Below are 21065 nucleotides of genomic sequence, written 5' to 3'. Positions count from 1 at the left end.
AGCACAAAGCGCTAGATGCACTTGATCTCGTAAGCTAAGCAGGGCCAGCCCTGGTTAGTAGTTGGATGGGAGACCGCCTGGGAATCAGGCTTTCTGCACTGAGCAGGGCGTTGGACTCGATGGTCTTGTAGGCCCCTTCCAACCCTATGATTCTATGAAATTAACCTATTACACAGTCATTCATCACTGAACCGGATAAGCCAATACCAGCACTGGGTTAGATAATGGACCAATCAAAATATTTGATCAATTAACCATTAAAATATTGCCAAGCACCTTTAAAACATTAATGTAAATATTACATTAAATTTAAAGGTAGGGAACCTTTTTCCTACCAAGGGCTCATGAACTGCTCTGCCCTAGGAAAGGTATAGGCAGCTTCTGCCAAATGAAATGATGCATCACAGGTTTAAACAGAATGAAGGGGGCTCCTTCCCCCTCCTGCCCACCAGGGGAAGGCAACTAGTCCTTCAAGCTACTTCATTTTCTTCCACCTACAGTGGCTACTGATAATAGGGTGCCTGTTTTCTCCAACATTCTAAAATAGACAAAGGATTCAAACCCATTCCTTCATTAGGAGGGTAACATGTGAGTGAGTACATTTAAGTATATATAGACAAGTCAATTAAAGGCTAAACTAAGCTGGTTCACCATCACTGCCAGAAGGTATAAAATTGCAGACTTAAGGAGCTACACCATAGGCCTGCTGTTCAAGGTAACATAAACACGAGGGTTACAATTTTAGATGACGAAACCATCTCTGGCGTTACTGTTTGCAATTTTCAACCTCTATTACAATTTTAAGCTCCCTTTGAGTCTAATATGAAGAGCAACCAAAGAGAAACGAACAGGTTTATATCAAGAGGGTCTATTTCATCTCCGAGAACTAGCATAGTGATGGCTTATAATTAATGCATAGGAAATATGGTCATTAATTTGACTCAAATATGATCTCTTTTCAAAATGATACTACAGCACTAGCACAATACAGTACTAAACCTGGTACAATTGATGAACTATCCTCATGTATCCAGTCATATTTACACTGTATTCTAAAAGTCGAGGAGCGGGCAAATATTTAGTACCACCAAAAAATAAAAATCATAGAATAGTGGGGTTGGAAGGGGCCTACAAGACCATCGAGTCCAACCCACTGCTCAATGCAGGAATCCAAGTCAGAGCATCCCTGACAGATCACACGCTACTAACTAAAGCCTGAATTGATGTGAACAAAGCCACAGCTCTGGCATTCAGGACACTCACCCACAGGCACAGAAGTTTGTGCACTCAGTATGAACCAGACACTGATAACAGACACCAGCTTAGCCAGTAACCCCAACAGTGATTTACTGCTTTGTTCTCTCAGAGGCCCATTTCTCCCAGATTGCCCAATACCTTGCCTAAATTAGGAAGAAACTCCTCAACAGCAGGAACACCCTCAACTTAACACTTTAGGGAATACATGCATGAATTACCTTTCAGAAGGGAGGGAAGGCACTAGTACAGGAAACAAAGAACGTCAAAGGTACACACAGGAATCAGTTTAGGCTGTTTGAGGCAAGGGACTCTTCTTCAGGGCAACTCAACCTGTGTATTCAGAGGAACTCCTTAAACAGTCCTTCACAATGATAAACAGGCTGACTTTAGCCTTTTATGACTGGATAAAAACTTGCCCTATTCTCTGAGCCCATCGTCAAGGCACTGTAGGCACAAATTACAACAGTGTATGCTGAGGAAGTCTGATTCTTTTAATGGAGTTTTGGCAGGCAAGTCTGAGAATCTGTGACAGATCTATTGTCCTCCACACTTTCCCTAGTTGTGCAGCATTTTATTTGTGTTAAGCAATGCCAAGGGCCAATTTCAACTCTTTACTCCTAGTCACCTTGGCTCCAAGGCAGTCTTTACCAACTGGGAATAAAATGGGTTTTTTTCCCTTCCCTTGACTCAGTCTGAAAACACCTGCTGTAGTCCAGGTATGCTCATTTGACATCTAAGATCTCTCTTGCTCCTTGGAAGGAAAGCTATGGCAAACCTAGACAGCATAGTAAGAAGCAGAGACATCACCTTGCCAACAAAGGTTCGTATAATCAAAGCTATGGTTTTCCCAGTAGTAATGTATGGCTGTGAGAGCTGGACTATAAGGAAGGCTGAGCGCCGAAAAACTGATGCTTTCAAACTGTGGTGCTGGAGAAGACTCCTACGAGTCCCCTGGACTGCAAGGAGGTCAGATCAGTCAATCCTAAAGGAAATCAACCCTGACTGCTCATTGGAAGGACAGATACTGGAGCTGAAGCTCAAATATTTTGGCCACCTAATGCAAAGAGAAAAGTCACTGGAAAAGACCCTGATGCTGGGAAAGATTGAAGGCAAAAGGAGAAGGGGACGGCAGAGGATGAGATGGCTAGATAGCATCACCGATGCAATGAATATGAACTTGAGCACACTCCAGGAGACAGTGGAGGACAGGAAGGCCTGGCATGCTATGGTCCATGGGGTCACGAAGAGTCGGGCACAACTTAACAACTGAACAACAACAACAATCTCCTCCCTAGTTTACAGGATCCAGATATAAAAAAAAAATTAAACAGATTCTGACCTCAATATGGAAATGTAAACTAAAGATTGTACTTCCGTCTGTCTCTTTGTGCAGTTTCTCCATTGGACAGAACCAGCTTACAACTTACAAAACTTGCACCTAAAACAAAATGGGCTGCAGGACACATAGACCTCTGGTTTGGAAGCCTAAATGACGTTTTGGTATTCACATACATGTCTTGAACAACATGGAAGCACTCAAATATCAGGGAAGGACAAGCGCAGATGCCTGTAGCTTGAAGACTAGGTTAGCAAGGAAATTAAACATTTCAGAAAGAGAGGGAGGAACAGCATTCAGTGCCAGCAGAAACAGGAGACAGGGTGTGTCTGGAATGTTAACCTTGGTGTTCACATGCAGTATTGTGCAAAAATAGTCCTGGACTTTGAATTATAACATGTGAAAGATTTATAAGGTCTATTCTAAAGAGCCAAAACTCTGGTTATGTTTCTTTGAAAGTACTTACAAGTGTATAGTGAAACTGAATGAAGGAAGTTGCAAGGTCAGCAGTGCTTATTAGAAATTCCTCCAAAAATATATTCTGAACCAACATAAACCTTGTTCAAACACATATCTTTAAGTACAGATGATACTGTTTAAACATTAATGCTGAAGTGTTTATTTTTGCCATCTTTTCAACTTATCACCACAGATACGAAGGGAAAATTACCACTCGTCTTCAGATTGTTCAAATAGTTTATATAACACTGGAGACAAGTTGCCTTAGCGACATTTTAGATTCTTATTCACAAATTAATACGATAACTTAGTCACTCACCCTCAATATATTTTGTTACCTAAAAAAAGATCAGGTAAATCTGTGAAACACAGAAAAGAAATAGTAAATTAAATGCTGGGATTAGGCAAATTTAATGTCCAGCAGGTCAGTGCTCTAATGTAGTGTTAATGTTTTGCTGTTTTTAATATGGTTTTTATTGTGTTAAGGTTTTATTGTTTTAAATTGTTGTACACCACCCTGATGGCTTTTTAGCAAACACGGCAGTATATAAATGTTAATAATAAATAATACCAGTATCACATACAATATTTAAATATCAGGGTGTTCTAAAGATTAGTTATCTCATCCTAAACATCCAAACTAACACCATGACCAGATTTACATGATCACCACAGCCCACTATGGCTGACTCTAACCATGGCGGGTTGTGGCATGTGCTGGCCATAATTTTGAATATGCAAGCCGCAGCAGGTCCGCACTGTGCCTTGTGTGACTCTGGGCAGCATGGGTTACAAGAGGGTTAAACAATGGGTTGTTCAAGGGTTATCCAAGGGTTATTTAAACCTCGCATAACCCACACCACCCAGGTTCGCATCACACAACAAGCCATGGTGTGCGTGCCCTACAGCTTGTGTATTCAAACTGGCAGCCAGCACGCCCCACAGCTGAATTAACCTATGGTGGCTTACCATGATGTGTGAATTGGCTCACTGAATCCTACAGGAAGTGTGGGCAAAATGAAATTGAAATCAAGACCTGCTTATCAATTATCTTTTCTTAGAAGAGCTTCTCAGTAAGCTTCCAGCACTTAACCAGAGACAAATTTTCCCCTTGCGCAAATGCCAATCCATCTTCTGCCGAAGAGAAGGGTGTACTTGCCCAAAGCAGAAAGGTCCTTAGTAAAGTGATACCATAATCATATCCAAAACAGAAGGGAAACTTACACATAATCTTTGTATGGAATTTTGGGGGAGAAAACTAGACATGTGGTAGAAGAATTTTGTCTAATAAAAATTGGTAAGTTGTAGATTTCTAGCTTTCAAAAGTACACTTTAATCACCAAAATCTGCTAAGAGCTGTACATCCTTTCATAAGACAAAAGAGATCCCCCTAGGAGATAGCTTAAATGGCCTAATAATTGACTGTTCCATTTGCATGCAAAGTTATTAGCATTTCTTTCATATATTTCTATAAACAAACTTGTTCTTCAATTTAGAATTTAAATCTACTCCTTAATGTTCAAATCTAGAACCCACACTGCGGATTAGTTGTGAGAACCTGATCACCTTGTATGAATCCCAGATTTATACATTCCAGTTTATTTTGAGATATATTGACAATTCTAAGGAAGTAGCAGTTCTCAAAGCAAAAGAACGAATGGCCTTCCCTATATCCAGGGGACTGCCTACTTCTCCAATCAATATTTTCAACAGTAAGAAAAAATCCTCTCAAATGATAAAGAGCATATTTTACTCTAATATACAGCTGCAAGTTTCCCACTACATTTGCATTATTCCATATTCCCATCTTACTGGCATTCTAACAGCTTCAATTATTTTTCTTTAGAAAATCTAGGCACTATCGCCCAAGTGCTGATGTACAATTAGGAACATAAGAAGCTATGTTATACTCAGTCTAGCCCAGTATTGTTGACACTGACTGGCAGCATTTCTCCAGGGTTTCAGCCAGGGATTTTTCCAGCCTTACCAAGAGATGCTGGAGATGAACCTGGGACCTTCTGCATGCCAAGCATGTACCCTACCACTGAGCTACAGCCCTTCCTTGCCATTCCAACAGGATGTTCCCCTGTACAAACCCCACTGAAACGAACAGCAATAGCACAGCTCACACTTATCTTCAATCCAGGTCCAGCTTGTATTTTTTTCTTTTGTTGTTCCAAGTGAACTAAAAACAATCTTATTTATGCTTTAAATAATCAAGAACTGACCATACTGTTTACTTATTTTTAATATCTCACACTTGTTAATTCCTCCCCGTACAACTGTGTCTATGATCCAGACAGCCAGTGGAGATGAAGAGACTCTTCACCATATTTCCTGGAATTTAGAGAACTTCAACCAGCCAACAAGCTGCTAGGTTGCCTGTGTGCCTCCTCCAAAATGGCAGCATGTTTTAAGATGTTATTGCATAGCTGAGGCAGGTATCCTGAAATTCTGACACCCGATGGTGGCCTAATGGTCTCTAGGGCTGGGCTGGCACACTTTCATTAGTACTAGGTTCCTACTTCTATGGCAAAAGCTTGACCTTCTGTATGCTGATATGGTGTTTAACACTGTACACAGTACAGTACATATGGCAAGCATGCTTACCTCAATATGCAAGTTAGCTCTGTCATTCAGTCTTAGGAACTAGTAACACCAAGGTCTATAGAATTTACATTAACACAAATAGCATTCATTTGGGGACTTTGCTTTCACTCCCCAAGGCAACTTTCTTCTTATGAGGGAGTGATGTGTGTTCTCAAATTTTTTAAATTGGAAAATGTTCTGATGCCCTATAGAGATTGCAATCTGATTTAGCATGTTTTCATGACTTATTTTTTCAACAGAACAAAAATACACCATAATTTTATATGCTGTATAAGTATCTCAAATATTTTTCCAAAAGTAGTTGAACTAAAATATGAGATCAGAACAGAAAACAGTGAAAGAAATGCATTTAATGTGGCTTAATTGCTATATTCAAATGTATTCAAAGCTTTACTTGGAAATTAATCTTACCAGAATACTTTCTAACATATTAGGACATGACAACTCACTAATACACATTTCCCTTAATTTTTAAGAAATTAAGACAATGAAAAACACTAACATACTTATTTCAGCATGCCCAAAGAACAGAACAGAATATGCCACTGTTGTCCACTCATCTACTGCAACAGAGTTTAACTTTCACTGAGAACACGTTCAATGTCACTGTCTCTAGGATCATTTACACTACTTGTTAATTCCAGTTCAGACTGAGGCAAATCTGATTCAGACCTGCTTGAGTAACAACCACTTTCACTGCAAGTAACCTATGGGGAATATATCATGTTTCACTGGTGCTTGTGACCAATACAACTTTGAAACTGACCAATTTGACTGGTAATGTATGAATCAAGTTTTTGTACTAATTAAAAACTGGAGGGCTGAGGGACTGGAGGGCTGAGGGACTGGAGGGCTGAGGGAGGGGGCTGTTAATAAAGTAAGTTGAGAACAATTATTTGAATTTCCCCAACAGTAGTAAGGGTTTTTTGGGGGTAGGGGGTTTGCTAAGTGTCAAAACTCTAATCTGAGTTTATGAGGTTTTGAGCCTGTGCTTTTAACTGTATTAGTCAGCAGGCCCAGACTGCATTAAACCAGAACTTAAGCAGAGCGAATAGCAGAACTTTGAATGCAGGATGCTGTATGAGCACGTTTTTAGGGTAGACAATAGTAATATGCTCCCGAGATCACTATGCATTGTTTCTGTGTGACATGCACTTCAAACAGAACTTGAATTCAAGTTCACCCATGAGACATCAAAGAGGATTTGTCAAAGCAAACACTTGGTGTCACATCCTGTAATTGTAGCATGAGCTAACTAGAAGATCTAACCAAAAAACTGCATCTATAATAAAAAATGATTTGCTACAGAAAGCTGAAGCTTGACCAAACAATTCAACCTCATAGTTATACAATATTGGAGGGGGCGGGGGGGGGGGATTAGTTGATTTGCCATTATGCCAACATATTTGACATTATTTATAGGCTATCCTGTAATAAGTCCTCTGGGCAGCTCACTAAATAAACAGATTTAAAAGGCAACAAGACAATAAAAAAGACACAACATTAAAAATAACAAATAAGGTAAAACAGATAAAAGAAAATGGAGAACAAAGAATAAAAACCAGAGCATTAAAAACTACATGATCTAAATTTTAAAAGCCTTGGAAAATAAAGAAGATCTTTACCAGGCACCAAAAAGATATTAAAGAAGGTGCTAGGCGACCAGCACTTTCATTTGGGCTCTGAGCCAGTGAAGATGATATAGTAGCATAATATGTTTATAATACATGTCGAATTCATTGTAGTAATGCAAATGGGAAGTTACCAGGATATGGCGCATTGAATCAAGGCTCTTTCTGTCCGGGTGGGATCATAGGTGGTGAACCAGCATAAAAGGTGCTCCAAGCCACAGAGACCAGCTGTACCTCTAGTGACCATAATAGATCAATGAGCACCCCAAAATTGCAAATCTGGTCCTTTATGACAAGAGTAACTACTTCCAGAACAGGTTGAACACCTCTCACCTGGGCAAATGAACCACCAACAAACAGTATTTCTATCTTTTCAGGATCGTGTCTCAATTGGCCATCATCCAGTCCATTACCCTGTCCAAGCCCTGATTCAGAACATCAACTGCCTCACCTGTATTACATGAAAAAGAGAGGTAGAGTTGGGTGTAGTCTACCCTGGATAACTTCTCCCAGATGTTTCATGTAGCTGTTGAAAAGCAAGGGGGATAAAACAGAGCCCTAAGGAACTGCATATAGAACTGCCACAGGTCAGAGGAGTAATTCCCCAGCACTACCTTCTGGAACTGGCCATCCAATACTGTGCCCCCATAACTCAACTCAGACAGCCTATCCAGAAAATTACCATGATCCAGTACCTCCATCTTCTCTGGACTGAGCCTTAGTGCCCTCATCCAGTCCATTACTGCTGCAAGGGACTAATTTAGCACATCTACTACTTCCCCTGGATTTGATGAAAAAGGAAAGTAAAGCTGGGTGTCATTGGCATATTGATGACACTCCATTCTTAATCCCCAGATGATCTCACTCAGCCATTTCATATAAATGTTAAACAACACAGAGTAAGATAGAACACTACAGGTCTCCAAAATGTAGTTGCCATGGAATTGAGCAGAATCTTCTGGAAACATCTATACAGATACAAGGAGAACCACTGAGAAGCAGTGTCACCAACACCCAACTCAGACAGTCTCTCCAGAAGGATACCATAGGTGATAGTACTGAAAGTAACTGAGAGGTCTAGAAGAATCAACAGGGACACATTCCCATCTCTCTCTTGGCAAAGGTCATCCCACAGGGTGGCCACAGCCGTTTCAGTATCAATGCCAGGCCTACATTCAGATTGATATAGATCTAGAAGATCAGTTTCATCCAAGAGTGTCTAGATTTGGCTGGCAAGAACTCACCTGAACATTGCTCAGGTAGGGGATTTTAGCCACTGGTCTACAGCTATTCAGATCGTCTGGGTCCACGGTAGGTTTTTTCAGGAGCTGTCACACCACAGCCTCCTTATGTTTGACAGAGGAGCACTCTTTGGATCCTTCTGTGCCATCTTGGACAATACCATCCAGCATCAAATAAGGAAGATATGAAACTGGGCAGTGTTCCTAGAATGTGGTGACAAAAAACACTTACAACTAAATTAAGATCTTGCCTGATGAAGAGAGCTGAAGATCTTGAAAGCTTGCCCATAAGTGTATGCATATTGTTATTTTATTTTATGCTATTTATATCCCACCCTTCCTTAAAAAAAATCCCAGGGTGGGTAACACTATTAAAACAATGCAAAAAAATAAAAAAATAAAACTACCAGCAGCAGCACAGCTAACCACTCATAAATGTCTGGGAAAACAAATGTGTCTTAGCCTTGCAGCCACTGGCCCTGTTTAGACATAATGGTAAGCCATGATGGTTAAGCGTTTTGAACTAACTATGATGGCTTAGCATGCTGTGTGTAAGGCAGTTTTCTGAACCATGGTGGCCATATTACCATGGTTTAACCATGCTCACTAACTGTGGCTTAATGTGATGTCTGGCAGGCCCCTGTGGTTATCTGAATACTGCTACAGAGTTCTGCAGCAAGAGTGGCCAAAAATGGCCCTGATGTTCCCGCCAGCGCACGAGATCTCCAAGGTCGAAATCTGCCTAGCAACACACGATGCAGCAGCCGAGAGCCAGCTTCTTCACTCTCAGTCCCTACCTGCAGTATGCAACTGGAGGAGCGCACAGGAAACAAAGATGCTTTTGATCCCACTACACCATTGACACAGCAACCTCGAGCTCTTTGCACTCCCAGGAACAAGCATCTATGTCTGCCGCAATAAGAAAGAACATCCCTGCCCATGCGGCCACTGGCCAAGCAGTGCCATCCCTGCCTCTAATGGCATCCCTCCCTACAAAACTGAACCCACCCCCCAGCTCTGCAAAGGCAAGGCCCTACTATGTGAGCAATGTCACCGCCCCACACCGCCACAGGAGGGATGGGCAGGGAGCTAGTGGGCGGCATCTGGCATGGGAAAGACAGATCACCAGCTGCATGTGTGGAGGCAGTGAGACGAGCCCAGTGGGGAGGTGGCAGCTGTGGCACTGAGGCTCTAGTTGCTGCAGCCCTGAGATGACTGCCTGTGGCTGCTGCAGCACCAAGTCCCAAGATGGCTGCCCATGGCCACGTGCTCTGTTGAGGCTGCTGGGATGTGTGGCAGCCCGCCTGGAAGACTGTAGGATTTGGTGGGGCAGAGGGTGGTTAGAGAGTTATTAGGCTAACCACACTATGGCCATGGTTCTGTGCACATGTGGCGGGAGGACGCGGCGTGGTTAGTGGTAATCAACATACGCTGTGATTAGCCTAACCACCCTTCTCTGCAATATGTCTGAAAAGGGCCACTGAAATGATAGCATATATCTTGTGGAAGGACATTCCAAAGTCAGGGCGCCACCACAGAGAAGGCTCTATCTCTTATCAGAATCTGATGTACTTCCCTCAGTGGTGGGATGAGACAGGCCTCCCCCACAGATTTAAGAACATGGGCAGGCTGGTACAGATAGAGACGTTTGTTCAGATAGTTAGGTATGAAGTTTTTTAGGGCTTTGTAGGTCAACACAAGCACCTTGAATTCAGTCTGGAAACAAACAAGCAAGCAGTGTAGTTCCTTCAGGATCCCTGACAGCTGTCCCTGTCAGTATCGTAGCCACCAGTTTTTTTTAAAAAACCTACTGTAACTTCCGAATCATCTTCAAGGGCAGCCTCACATAAAGTGCATTACAATAATCCAAACATGAAGTTACCAGAGCACGGGTATGCATGTGCACTGTGGCTAAACTATCTCTGTCTAGGAATAACTACAGCTGGTGCACTAGTCAATGCTGGGCAAAGGCACTCTGTACCACTGAGGACAACTGGGCCTCCACTGACAAAGCTAGATCAAGGGGTACTCCAAGACTACACACCTGCCATTCCAGGGGGAGTGCAACCCTATACAGAACAGGCTGTCCACCCAATTCCCCAACCCAAGAATTGGTTGGTCCTAATAAAAAAAGAATTGCCTGATAGTGGATTATGGATCTTTCCAGAAGTGTTCCAGAAAACACAATTTCCATTGACAACTTCTGAAAGTAAACCGACTACCCAGTATCACCCACGCTGAAACTTAATCCACCTACTTTGAAGTTTCAGTCTGTCTGTATTTAGGCAACTAGAAAGACTCAAAGTAGGTACAGAATACAGGAAGATCATAGAATCATAGAATAGTAGGGTTGGAAGGGGCCTACAAGGCCATCGAGTCCAACCCCCTGCTCAATGCAGGAATCCAAGTCAGAGCATCCCTGACAAATGGCTGTCCAGCCTCGTCTTGAAGGCCTCCAGTGTGGGAGAGCCCACCACCTCCCCAGGTAATTGGTTCCATTGCCGTATTGCTCTGACACTCAGGAAGTTTTTCCTGATGTTCAGTCGGAATCTGGCTTCCTGTAACTTGAGCCCATTATTCCGTGTCCTGCACTCTGGGATGATCAAGAAGAGATCCTGGCCTTCTTCTCTGTGACAACCTTTCAAGTACTTGAAGAGCGCTATCCTATCTCCCCTCAGTCTTCTCTTCTCAAGGCTAAACATGCCCAGTTCTTTCAATCTCTCTTCATAGGGCTTTGTTTCCAGTCCCCTGATCATCTTTGTTGCCCTCCTTTGAACCCTCTCCAGCTTGTCTGCATCCTTCTTAAAGTGTGGTGCCCAGAACTGGACACAGTACTCCAGATGAGGCCTAACCAGTGCTGAGTAGAGGGGAACTAGTACTTCCCGGGATTTGGAAGCGATGCTTCTATGAATGCAGCCCAAAATAGCATTTGCCTTTTTTGCAGCCACATCACATTGTTGGCTCATATTCAGCTTGTGATCGACGACAATTCCAAGATCCTTCTCGCTCGTAGTGTGGTTGAGCCACGTATCCCCCATCTTGTAACTGTGCATTTGGTTTCTTTTTCCTAGGTGCAGAACTTGGCATTTGTCCCTATTAAATGCCATTCTGTTGTTTTCTGCCCAGCACTCCAGTCTATCCAGATCACTTTGAATTTTGTTTCTGTCTTCCAAAGTATTAGCTATCCCGCCCAATTTTGTGTCATCTGCAAATTTGATCAGCATTCCCTGCACCTCCTCCTCCAAGTCATTAATAAAAATATTGAAGAGCACTGGGCCCAGGACTGAGCCCTGCGGTACCCCACTCGTTACCTCTCCCCAGCTTGAGAAGGTCCCATTGATAAGCACTCTTTGAGTCCGATTCTGTAGCCAACTGTGGATCCACTGGATCGTTGTTTCATCTAGCCCACTTCGAGCTAGTTTGCTCATCAGGATATCATGGGGCACTTTGTCGAAAGCTTTGCTGAAGTCGAGGTATATGATGTCTACAGCATTCCCACGGTCTACAAGGGAGGTGACTTGATCAAAAAATGAGATCAGATTTGTCTGGCAGGACTTGTTTTTGACAAATCCATGTTGGCTTCGAGTAATCACTGCATTGTTGTCAAGGTGCTTCCAGATGGATTGCTTTATGATCTGCTCCAGAATTTTCCCAGGGATTGATGTCAGACTGACTGGTCTGTAGTTCCCAGGTTCCTCCTTTTTACCCTTTTTGAAGATAGGGACAACGTTAGCCCTCCTCCAGTCATCTGGCACTTCCCCGGTCCTCCATGATTTCTCAAAGAGAATAGACAGCGGTTCTGAGAGCTCTTCTGCCAGTTCCTTTATGACTCTAGGATGCAGTTCATCTGGCCCTGGAGATTTGAACTCATTCAAAGTAATGAGGTGTTCCTTGACCATATGCCTGTCGATCTCAAGCTGCAATCCTGCCCCTTCAGCCTGTACTTCGCCTTTGCCAGGGGGGTCATAGACCCTCTTTTGGGAGAAGACTGAGCCAAAGTAGGAATTGAGCACCTCTGCCTTTTCTTTGTCCTCTGTTATCATTTTGCCATCCTTATTTAATAGCTGAACAACCATTTCTTTCCTCTGCCTTTTACTATGTACGTAGCTGAAGAAAGCCTTTTTGTTGTTTTTAGCATCCCTCGCTAACCTCACCTCGTTCTCCGCTTTAGCCTTCCTGACGCCATCCACTTCATCCACGCCATCCATTAGATACTACTAATCATGACAGTGGGTAGACCTTTAATAGACTGAAAATAGCAACAGATGCAGGAACCTATAGTCACAACCATTTCAGCTGCCTCAAGTATTTGGACCAATAAGCATTTGTGATCCATCTTTATTTTAAGCGGCAGGTGGCAGAAATCACCACCACCATTACTTTCAAATTCTCAATCAACAGCTTACTTCTCTGAAGCAATATTGCACATAAATGAGCTAAGGACAATTTGACCCAGACTTCATAGTGTGAGGTACACTTGAATCAGCAAGTTGCTCTACAGGTCCTGAAGAGTAAGCCATGAATTCCTGTTGTAGCCTAGTACTCAATATATGGGAATGTTAGCTCCGGAACCCTCTGGAGGCAAAATAAACTCTCAGTAATACTTCAGATCTCAACTTAACTTCAAAGTACTAGACATTCCAGCAGTTTATTTGGAGCATTTATACAATTCACTCTTCAGCTAGGGTGAAGAGTTTGTTTCAAGGAAAGTGATCCTTGAGGATCACATGCTTAGCATTATAGCCATTTTTAGTCCCATTCTGTAGTAATCATTTAAAGCTGGGTTGGGGAATATGTGGCCCGCCTGTCAGACGGCAACTCCCATCAGCCCTAGCCAGCACAGCCAATAGTGTGGGATGATGGGAGTTGCGGTTCAACACCATCTGCTATCCCTAACTTAAAGGGTCTCATCTGTGTGTATTTCAACAGTGACACTTTTGGCCAGGTTCGCACCATCACAGGGGTAAAAGAAGCCATTGTGGCTACCCCTGCACATACTGCACATGCACTGGCTTTTTACATAATTACCCATGCTGCAGTGCAGGTTGGCGCATCGTCTGATGGTGCGGTAGGGGTGGCTTCGTACCCACTGTACAACGCCTACTGCACATTGTGGGTTGTACTGTAGGTATGAAGCCACCCCTGCTGCACCGTGTGCTGGGTTTGGACAACATGCCAACCTGCACGGCAGTGCAGGTACTTATATAAACTACAGGCACACATGGAAGGGCAGGGGGAGAAGCCACAACGTACAATGTATGCAGGATATACTGCCTGTACATGCTTTTAAAAAAAATTATTTACTCGTAGAACCTGTTCAGACATTGCTACCCCACCATCTTCCCCCTGCCCCACAGAATACAGGAGCTAGTCTCAGACTCACATGCTCCCTTCCCCACTCCCCCTTCAGCAGCAAAAGAGTACTGGAGGAGGGGCACATACAAGACCCAAGCCCGCTCCTGACCCTGGCTCTAAGATTATAGTCTTCTACATTCTAGTCAGATTCATAGAGTCTAATGTTTTACACATATAGTATATCAAGTACCCCCCCCCCCCCAAGAGGCTTACTTGGAACCTACATTGTGGTCTTTTTGGTCCAGGTGAAGATATTTTTATTCTCCCAGGCATTTTACTTCTTCAGTTTTTATTATTTTAAATCCGCTATTGTATTTTTATATCTTTACAATGATGCTGGTTTTTACTTTCATTTTATAATGTAGTTTTAAACTTTTAAAAGTGTAATACTGTGGTTTGTAATGTTGCTGTATTTTATGGTTTTAGCTGTTGTGAATTGCCTCCAAAGCCTCAGTTATTGGAAGGTATAGAAATATAATAAAATAAAAGGTTTATGGCTCACGTCACCTGTGAAGAGTCTCCAGAAGCACCTCTTTTAGGAGGAGACTAGGGAGAGATGAGTAGCATAACCTGCCATATGTTAGCTTTTTGTGTAGTTATTGTTGATGTGGAAAGAATTTTGCATTTGTGCTTCAAGTTCTGTTTCATGCTTTCTTTTTCCTAGCTTCTCTTCCTGCCTTTATTCAAAGGCTAGGTAGCTTGAACTCAGGAAGACTAATTAATGCCTGACACAGCAAGCAATAGATCTACAGATGAGCAGCTCATCCAAGTTTTATTGCTTAATTTTTTTTAATTGCTGATAATTACAATAATGCACATGGGCAGGGGTCCAGGAGAGGAAGAATTATTTCTGGTGAAGGCTGATAATACTAGCTAGGACTTCTTTCTGAATTAAAATGTCACAACCCAGCATGGTTATCTTTGACGTGCTTTAACTCTTTCCCCCTTATGTCTGTTGTGAGATGTATGGCATAGATCCACTTACGACAAAGTTGCATGGCTAACATTAAGGTCCAAAGCAGCTTTGCTGCCACCACCTAAACTTAATATGTTAGAAGGCAGCAAGATCTGCCACATGAAAGCAATTAGTTCTAATATTGAAGCATTGGGCAGCAGTACTGAGCTGGTTATTCTTTGAAGTTTTAATCCATTCTGTCATATAGCCATGTACAGAGAAAGACCTTAGAAGAACCCACCAGCCTTTGGGATTTTTACATTTGAGAATTTGATTACATGAAACTATAGCTGCATTTTTCTCCGACTGATGAGTTTATTACACTGCTCAATGTGAAAACCTAGTAGTGTTGTTAATTATAATTGTTATAATACAAGTTGCTGCACTGTGTTTTGTTTCCTCTTAGCATAGGCATGCTACATCATGTATAGTATTTGATTTCATGGCCTTTTGGCCCAAGTGTTTACAAATTGTTTCTCTATAGCCATATACTTATTTTCATATAAAATTGTGCATGCATGCATGTGCCTATTAAGATTAACCATTAACCTCATGAGGTGTGCTACGGTCCATGAAGGCTTATTTCACAATAAAATGTTAGTTGTTATGGTGCCAGGCTGTTGTTTTAGTATACTGAAGATATTTAGATATTTGTGATAAAGATGTTGTTTTGGGTTCCTCAGTGTTTTGGAATGTGACTGTACCAGGTCATCATGTCCAATACTGAAGTACTAGTCCCACCAATCAAATAATTTAGCTATTGTCTTAAACCACAGTATCTCAGGTAAAATACAATCAAGGTATTGATAATCCTTTACAAACATGCATGCTGCAACTGAAGCTTTATTCTTTTTCTGTCTTGCATCTGGATGCCTCCTGTTTCACTGAAGTGCCATTTACCTTTTAAGATGAACAGACATTAGATAAACAGATCAGTTTTACTGGTTGAATTAACTTAAGCATAAAGTCAGGACATCCAAGGTCATGATGATAATCAGACCAGATTAGTACTCACCCCTTCTCATTCTACTAACCTGTGTAATTAGTCTGTGTCAAAGTATGACAAATTATTGTTTTCCTGCAGGAATTATGGACATTAATTCATGAAGGAAGCTATAGAGGTTGCCTCAGTTTGAGGCACTTGTTTGAAAGAGCCTACAAACACAATCCAATCAAACAGTCATCACTCAAACCAAGCCCCCAACAACACTTTTTATCCCTTAACTCCTTAGACTTCTGGGTATTCCATGCGTCTTACCCAAATTCTGTCAATTGTGGGCAACTGGTTTCATAAACAGAGCCTATTTTAATTCTATCTTGTAGTGTAGGCTTTAAAAAGTAGAATCATTAAGCAGAAAGACAGCATGGGTTGATATTCTATGTGGATACCAAGAGCCAATCTCCAATGGATAGCGCAAGCACTGCCAATTCAACCATGAGATAAAAGTTCACAAATGTTTCTTAGTTGGGGTAAATTTTGGGATTTTCATATATTATGTTTCTCCTGAATGGCAGAACTAGACAAGGAAATTCATCTTCATGCTCACTAAGCAGGACTGATTTGATTTAAACCATGATTTAAATTGCTTCTCTGAAGGACTCAATTTTAATTATTTAAATCACAGTTTAAATCACTAGTGAGGAAGATTCTATTTAATCATCATTTTTAGTAGAATTACATTATTGTTTAATATAACCTTAATACATATTCAGAGATGTAGATTTCATCAGAAGGTAGGTACACAGTGGAGGATACATGAAGCAGAAGTTTCCTCAGGAGTCAAGACTGCATGAATATGTTCTGTTCATTTATGGTTTCACTTTCTATTCCCCTCTCCTATCCCTTTCATTTATATCCAGAGTCATCCTCCTTGTTCAGATCTGCTCAATCTCCCCACATTCTCTATTCATTCACCTTCTCTAACTTTGAACTTAGAGGCAAGGCTGAAGGGGGGGGGGGGGCAAACAAGCAAGCACTTCTATACACCACCTGCAGTGCAGAATAGGACTGTTCAGGTTATATCCCATCTCCATAAACTGCTGTTAACATATTCATATAATAGAATTAGTTGTTGTATAATTAGTATTCATGATGAATACTTTTTTAACCAATTACCTCTCCACCTGCCCCCCCCACCTGTCAGTTAACATTCTGTGGCCACTGAGCATGCTCAATCCTCACTGGGGTGGGGGGAGTGATTCCTCCAAATCAGCTGATACCTCTCTTTTGTGCATGGATTGATCTACACTCATCTCTGAACTGCAGAAATAGATGGGAGTGATGCAATAAACAATACAAAACACAAACTCTGCAGATTGGGTGTAGGTGATATCTTTGTTCTACTCCTACCCGCAGAGTCAGTTTCAGAAGATAGCACTTGGATAGTTCTGCTTAACTCTGTGGCATTTATGCTATGGGTCCCAAAAGAGTCCATCTTATCCTCTCTGCTTTTAATATCTACATGAAGCCACTGGGTATGGCCATCAAGGGCTTTGGAGTGACATGCCATCAATAAGATGAGGTGACGGACTTGACCTTGGGGGAGCTGGGGGTGGCGATGGTCGACAGGAAGCTCTGGTGTGGGCTGGTCCATGAAGTCACGAAGAGTTGGAAGCGACTGAACGAATAAACAACAACGCTCTATTTCTCCATGTCATCTGAGTCATGACAGGCCATACAAATGCTGAACCAGTGCCTGGATTTGGCAATAGGATAGATATTAATAAACTGAAATTGAATCCTGACAAGATGGAGGCCCTCCAGGTAGCTGGCTCTCATGATTGGGAATTAGATGTGCAGCCTGTTCTAAATAGGAGCGTAGTCACCTTGAAAGAGCAGGTGCATAGCTTGGGGATACTCCTTGATCCAGCTTTGTCACTGTAGATGCAGGTGGCCTAGCTTGGGCTAGTTCACCAACTATGACTATTCCTGGATAGGGATGGTCTGGCCACAGTAGTCCATGCTATGGTAACTTCCCAACTGGACTAATGCAGTGCGTTGTGAGTGAGGCTGCCCTTGAAGATGACCTGGAAGCTTTAACTTGTACTGAATACAGGTGCTAGAATGTTAGCAAGTATGGCCAGATGAAATCATATTACACAGATCCTGAGGGAACTGCACTGGTAGCCTATCTGCTTCCAGGTCCAATTCAAGGTGCTTGTGCTTACCTATAAAGCCCTAAACAGCATGGGACTCTGAAGGAATGCTTATTTCTTTAATGCCTGCCTAGGTCTTGAAATCGGCAAGGGAGCTCTTCTCAAGGTAACTTTTATGCGCTGAGCCTGTTTGGACGAGTGTGGGGGGAAAGAAGCCATCGTTTGGCATGCCGTGTGAACCCAGAGCGTGGATACAAAGCCACCTGCACTACAGCATGGGTAATTATGTAAACAAGGGCACACGCGTGGCAGGGGAAGAAGCCACGATGGCTCCCCCTGCCCTTGATTGTCCAAACCCTGACACTGTGTGACAACTAGAGAAAGAACCTTCTGTGTTATGGCACCTGGCTTGTGGAACACTCTCCCCAAGGATATGCAACTGCCACCAACCTTGCTATCATTTCAGTGCCAGGTGAAAACATTTGTTTGCCTAGGCATTTTAAGCTGGCCAGCTTTATTTATTATTTTACTACCTGTTGTGTTATGATTGTATTTTATTGCTTTTATTATAGTCATTGTTTGCCATCCTGATACCGTTTGATGGATGATCTATAAATACCCAATAAATAAATAAGGCAGAAGAATAAAAATGTGGCATCATAAGAGAAACACAGGGGTGAGGGAAGTTGCACTACCCCCCCCCGAACCCACTAGGGGCCGCACCCAACTCCCACCATCACAGAAATTGATGAATTTGCACTGAATTTGCTGTCACAATGGTGGTGGCACAAAGCCTGGTGATTTTGCAAGGAAACAAGGTGCACAGGGAGCAAACAACTTGATTTACAAACAGAATCACACTCCCAGAAGGCTTCTGGGAGCGTGATTCTGTGAATACCTTGGTTGGGAAGTAGAACCGCACTCCTGGAAGCATCCCTGCAGTGTAATTCTGGTTGTGAACAAGGTATGCACCCCCTGCGCTTCTTTGCAAAGTGGTGGTCTCTTTGCAAAACCACTATTTGCAAATTCAGTGGCGGCAGGGCCCCCACAAAAACAGCCCTGGGGACAGCATGCTGCCTGTACAATGTCAGCTTCTAAATGCTTCCCTGAAGAGTCAGGCAGTGACTTCCATAACATTGCCACAACTGAAAACGCCCTGTCTCATGCCCACCTACCCACTAAAGGCACGAGAACAAATAGAAGGCAAGTTGTGAGAATTAAAATGCTTGGCATCATGGGACTTCAAAGCTACTTAGGCCCTCATAGAGCAAAATCAAATCCAAACTAACAAGTTCTGTTATTGCAAAAGTAATAAGATCAAACTACGATGGAACAACAGACAGAAAGCCAGTTCTTGATCTAGCTCCTAGTTTTGAACTAACTGCAAGAAAGTCAGTCATTCTGGATCTCTCTGAGCAACATTTCTAGTGTCTAAAATTCAGTTTTTCATTTGACAACTGCCCTGAAACATGCTGGCATAGCCTGCATTGTAAGAGAACTCAGTCCTCATCCTGCTCTTTTCAGGCAGTTTCCCTATAGGGAGGTTGTGGAGGATATGTTCCCTGGGAATCCCGTCCTAGGCTCAGTTAGTGGCAATACTAAAAAATAATGCATCTATTGCTACCAGTTATGACAATATACAAACAGCACCTTTTCTAGCAGGTCTTTCACTCAGTAGCACAGGCAAGATTACCTAATGTATAATCCCACCCACATCAATGAATGCAAAATTTCTCACTAGTGTAATTCCTATTATCGTTTTGTAAGCCACTTCTAACCTCAAAGGCAGAATATAAATATTTTAAACAGCAAGAGAAGGAGGCATATGGATAGCTTTCTTCACCAAGAATTTAAAAAAATCTGAGAAGTCACAAGAGTAATGCAATGTGGGTTAAAACTCAGAGCCCAGAAGGTAACATTAAGGATATCCTGTGGATAACATAAGCAAAATGGCAACAACCTTAAAATGAAAAAGCATCTCAATAGCAGTAAATGACTTCCCTCAGGTTGGCTCGTGAAATGCCAATTCAGGTTAGAAATAAAATGTGTAAAGCTAATTATGCCTTACAGCACTTATAGAACCAACAAGATGAACAGCAACTCTTGATTTAATATTAAATGATATTCAGAATGTAGTGTGAGGGATGCATGGTGTCAAGTTGCTGGAAACAGTGACCACAACACCGTTAGGCAAGCAGGAACAAGGTACAGATGGAAAGATCATCCTTTTAGGCAGCATAGAGACTATTGCAGAGACCATGTAGAGAGTCAGCATATATCACAAGTTAATTACAGACTTATTTAAGAGGCCAGAACACAGCTAAAGCTGAAATAATGTAGTAAAAAAGAAGAAAGCCTATCCAAAACAAGAATAGAAAAAAGCAGAAGAGGAAAGCAAAAGTAGGGCACGTCATAAAGAACTGTACAGCAACTGTCTGACCTAGCATAACAATTATAGTCTAAAACTTGCAGGAGAGGAAGATACATCATGGTACCCACAACGACCTAAGTCTTCACATTTTACAGACCCAGAATCCACCTCTTCATCAAACAACGTTTGGAGATTCATTTCTTACTTTTTTCTCCATATATATATAATAATATTTATATAATATATATATGGTATTAATGCAATCCACCTTAGATCAGGCTGTGAATTAAAACGGGATCCTGATCCATCACTTGAAGACCAATGAGGTATGGGTGCCCAACTCTTCAACAATTATACATATTTAGTACTAGAATTAGCAACTCCGAATAGTTAAATCTCTTTTCAAGTCACTAATTAGAGCTCTGTGTCTTGTTTCATATCATGCTGAGGTACATGAGATGGTTAGTGGGAAAACATGGTAGGTTTATATTTAAGGAATAATCAATTTGACAATAAAAGATGCAAATGTATCACAAGTGTTCCAAACAAGAGCCTCTCTGGGTTATGAATGATCAGTGAAGATGACATCAGCTTAAACATTTCAACAGCAGACATCCGGAGGAGCACTTCTTTGCTACTGCTGTGTTCACCAAAATTAACGTGTTATCCCCAAAAAGGCCTTAAGAGATTCAGTCTCCAAAGAAGTGCAGAACTTGTATTTCACTCTATCAAGAACAGGTTACCTGTAAAAGTT

The 21065-nt window shown here is 41.9% G+C and overlaps 1 protein-coding gene across 5 annotated transcripts in view; it reads right to left on the bottom strand.

Annotated features, from left to right (window-relative positions):
• The window catches only part of APLP2 (amyloid beta precursor like protein 2), a 72038-nt gene that overhangs the window by 28237 nt on the left and 22736 nt on the right, over positions 1-21065 (bottom strand). The window contains exons 2-3 of one of the 5 annotated variants that reach the window (XM_084803690.1): positions 8538-8738; positions 7627-7744 (exon numbers count right to left, since the gene is read on the bottom strand). The exons of the other annotated variants lie outside the window; for them this stretch is intronic. The gene's annotated coding sequence lies outside the window, so the exon portion shown is untranslated. The remainder of the gene's footprint in view (positions 1-7626; positions 7745-8537; positions 8739-21065) is intronic. 5 annotated transcript variants of the gene reach the window in all.

Source organism: Heloderma suspectum, chromosome 6 (genome assembly GCF_057233095.1).
Source record: "Heloderma suspectum isolate Gila_16-S chromosome 6, 16-S_ref, whole genome shotgun sequence".
In the NCBI taxonomy this organism is placed as follows: Eukaryota; Metazoa; Chordata; class Lepidosauria; order Squamata; family Helodermatidae; genus Heloderma; species Heloderma suspectum.
Note: the sequence above shows the minus strand (reverse complement) of the source record. Positions and strands in the feature narration are given on the sequence as shown.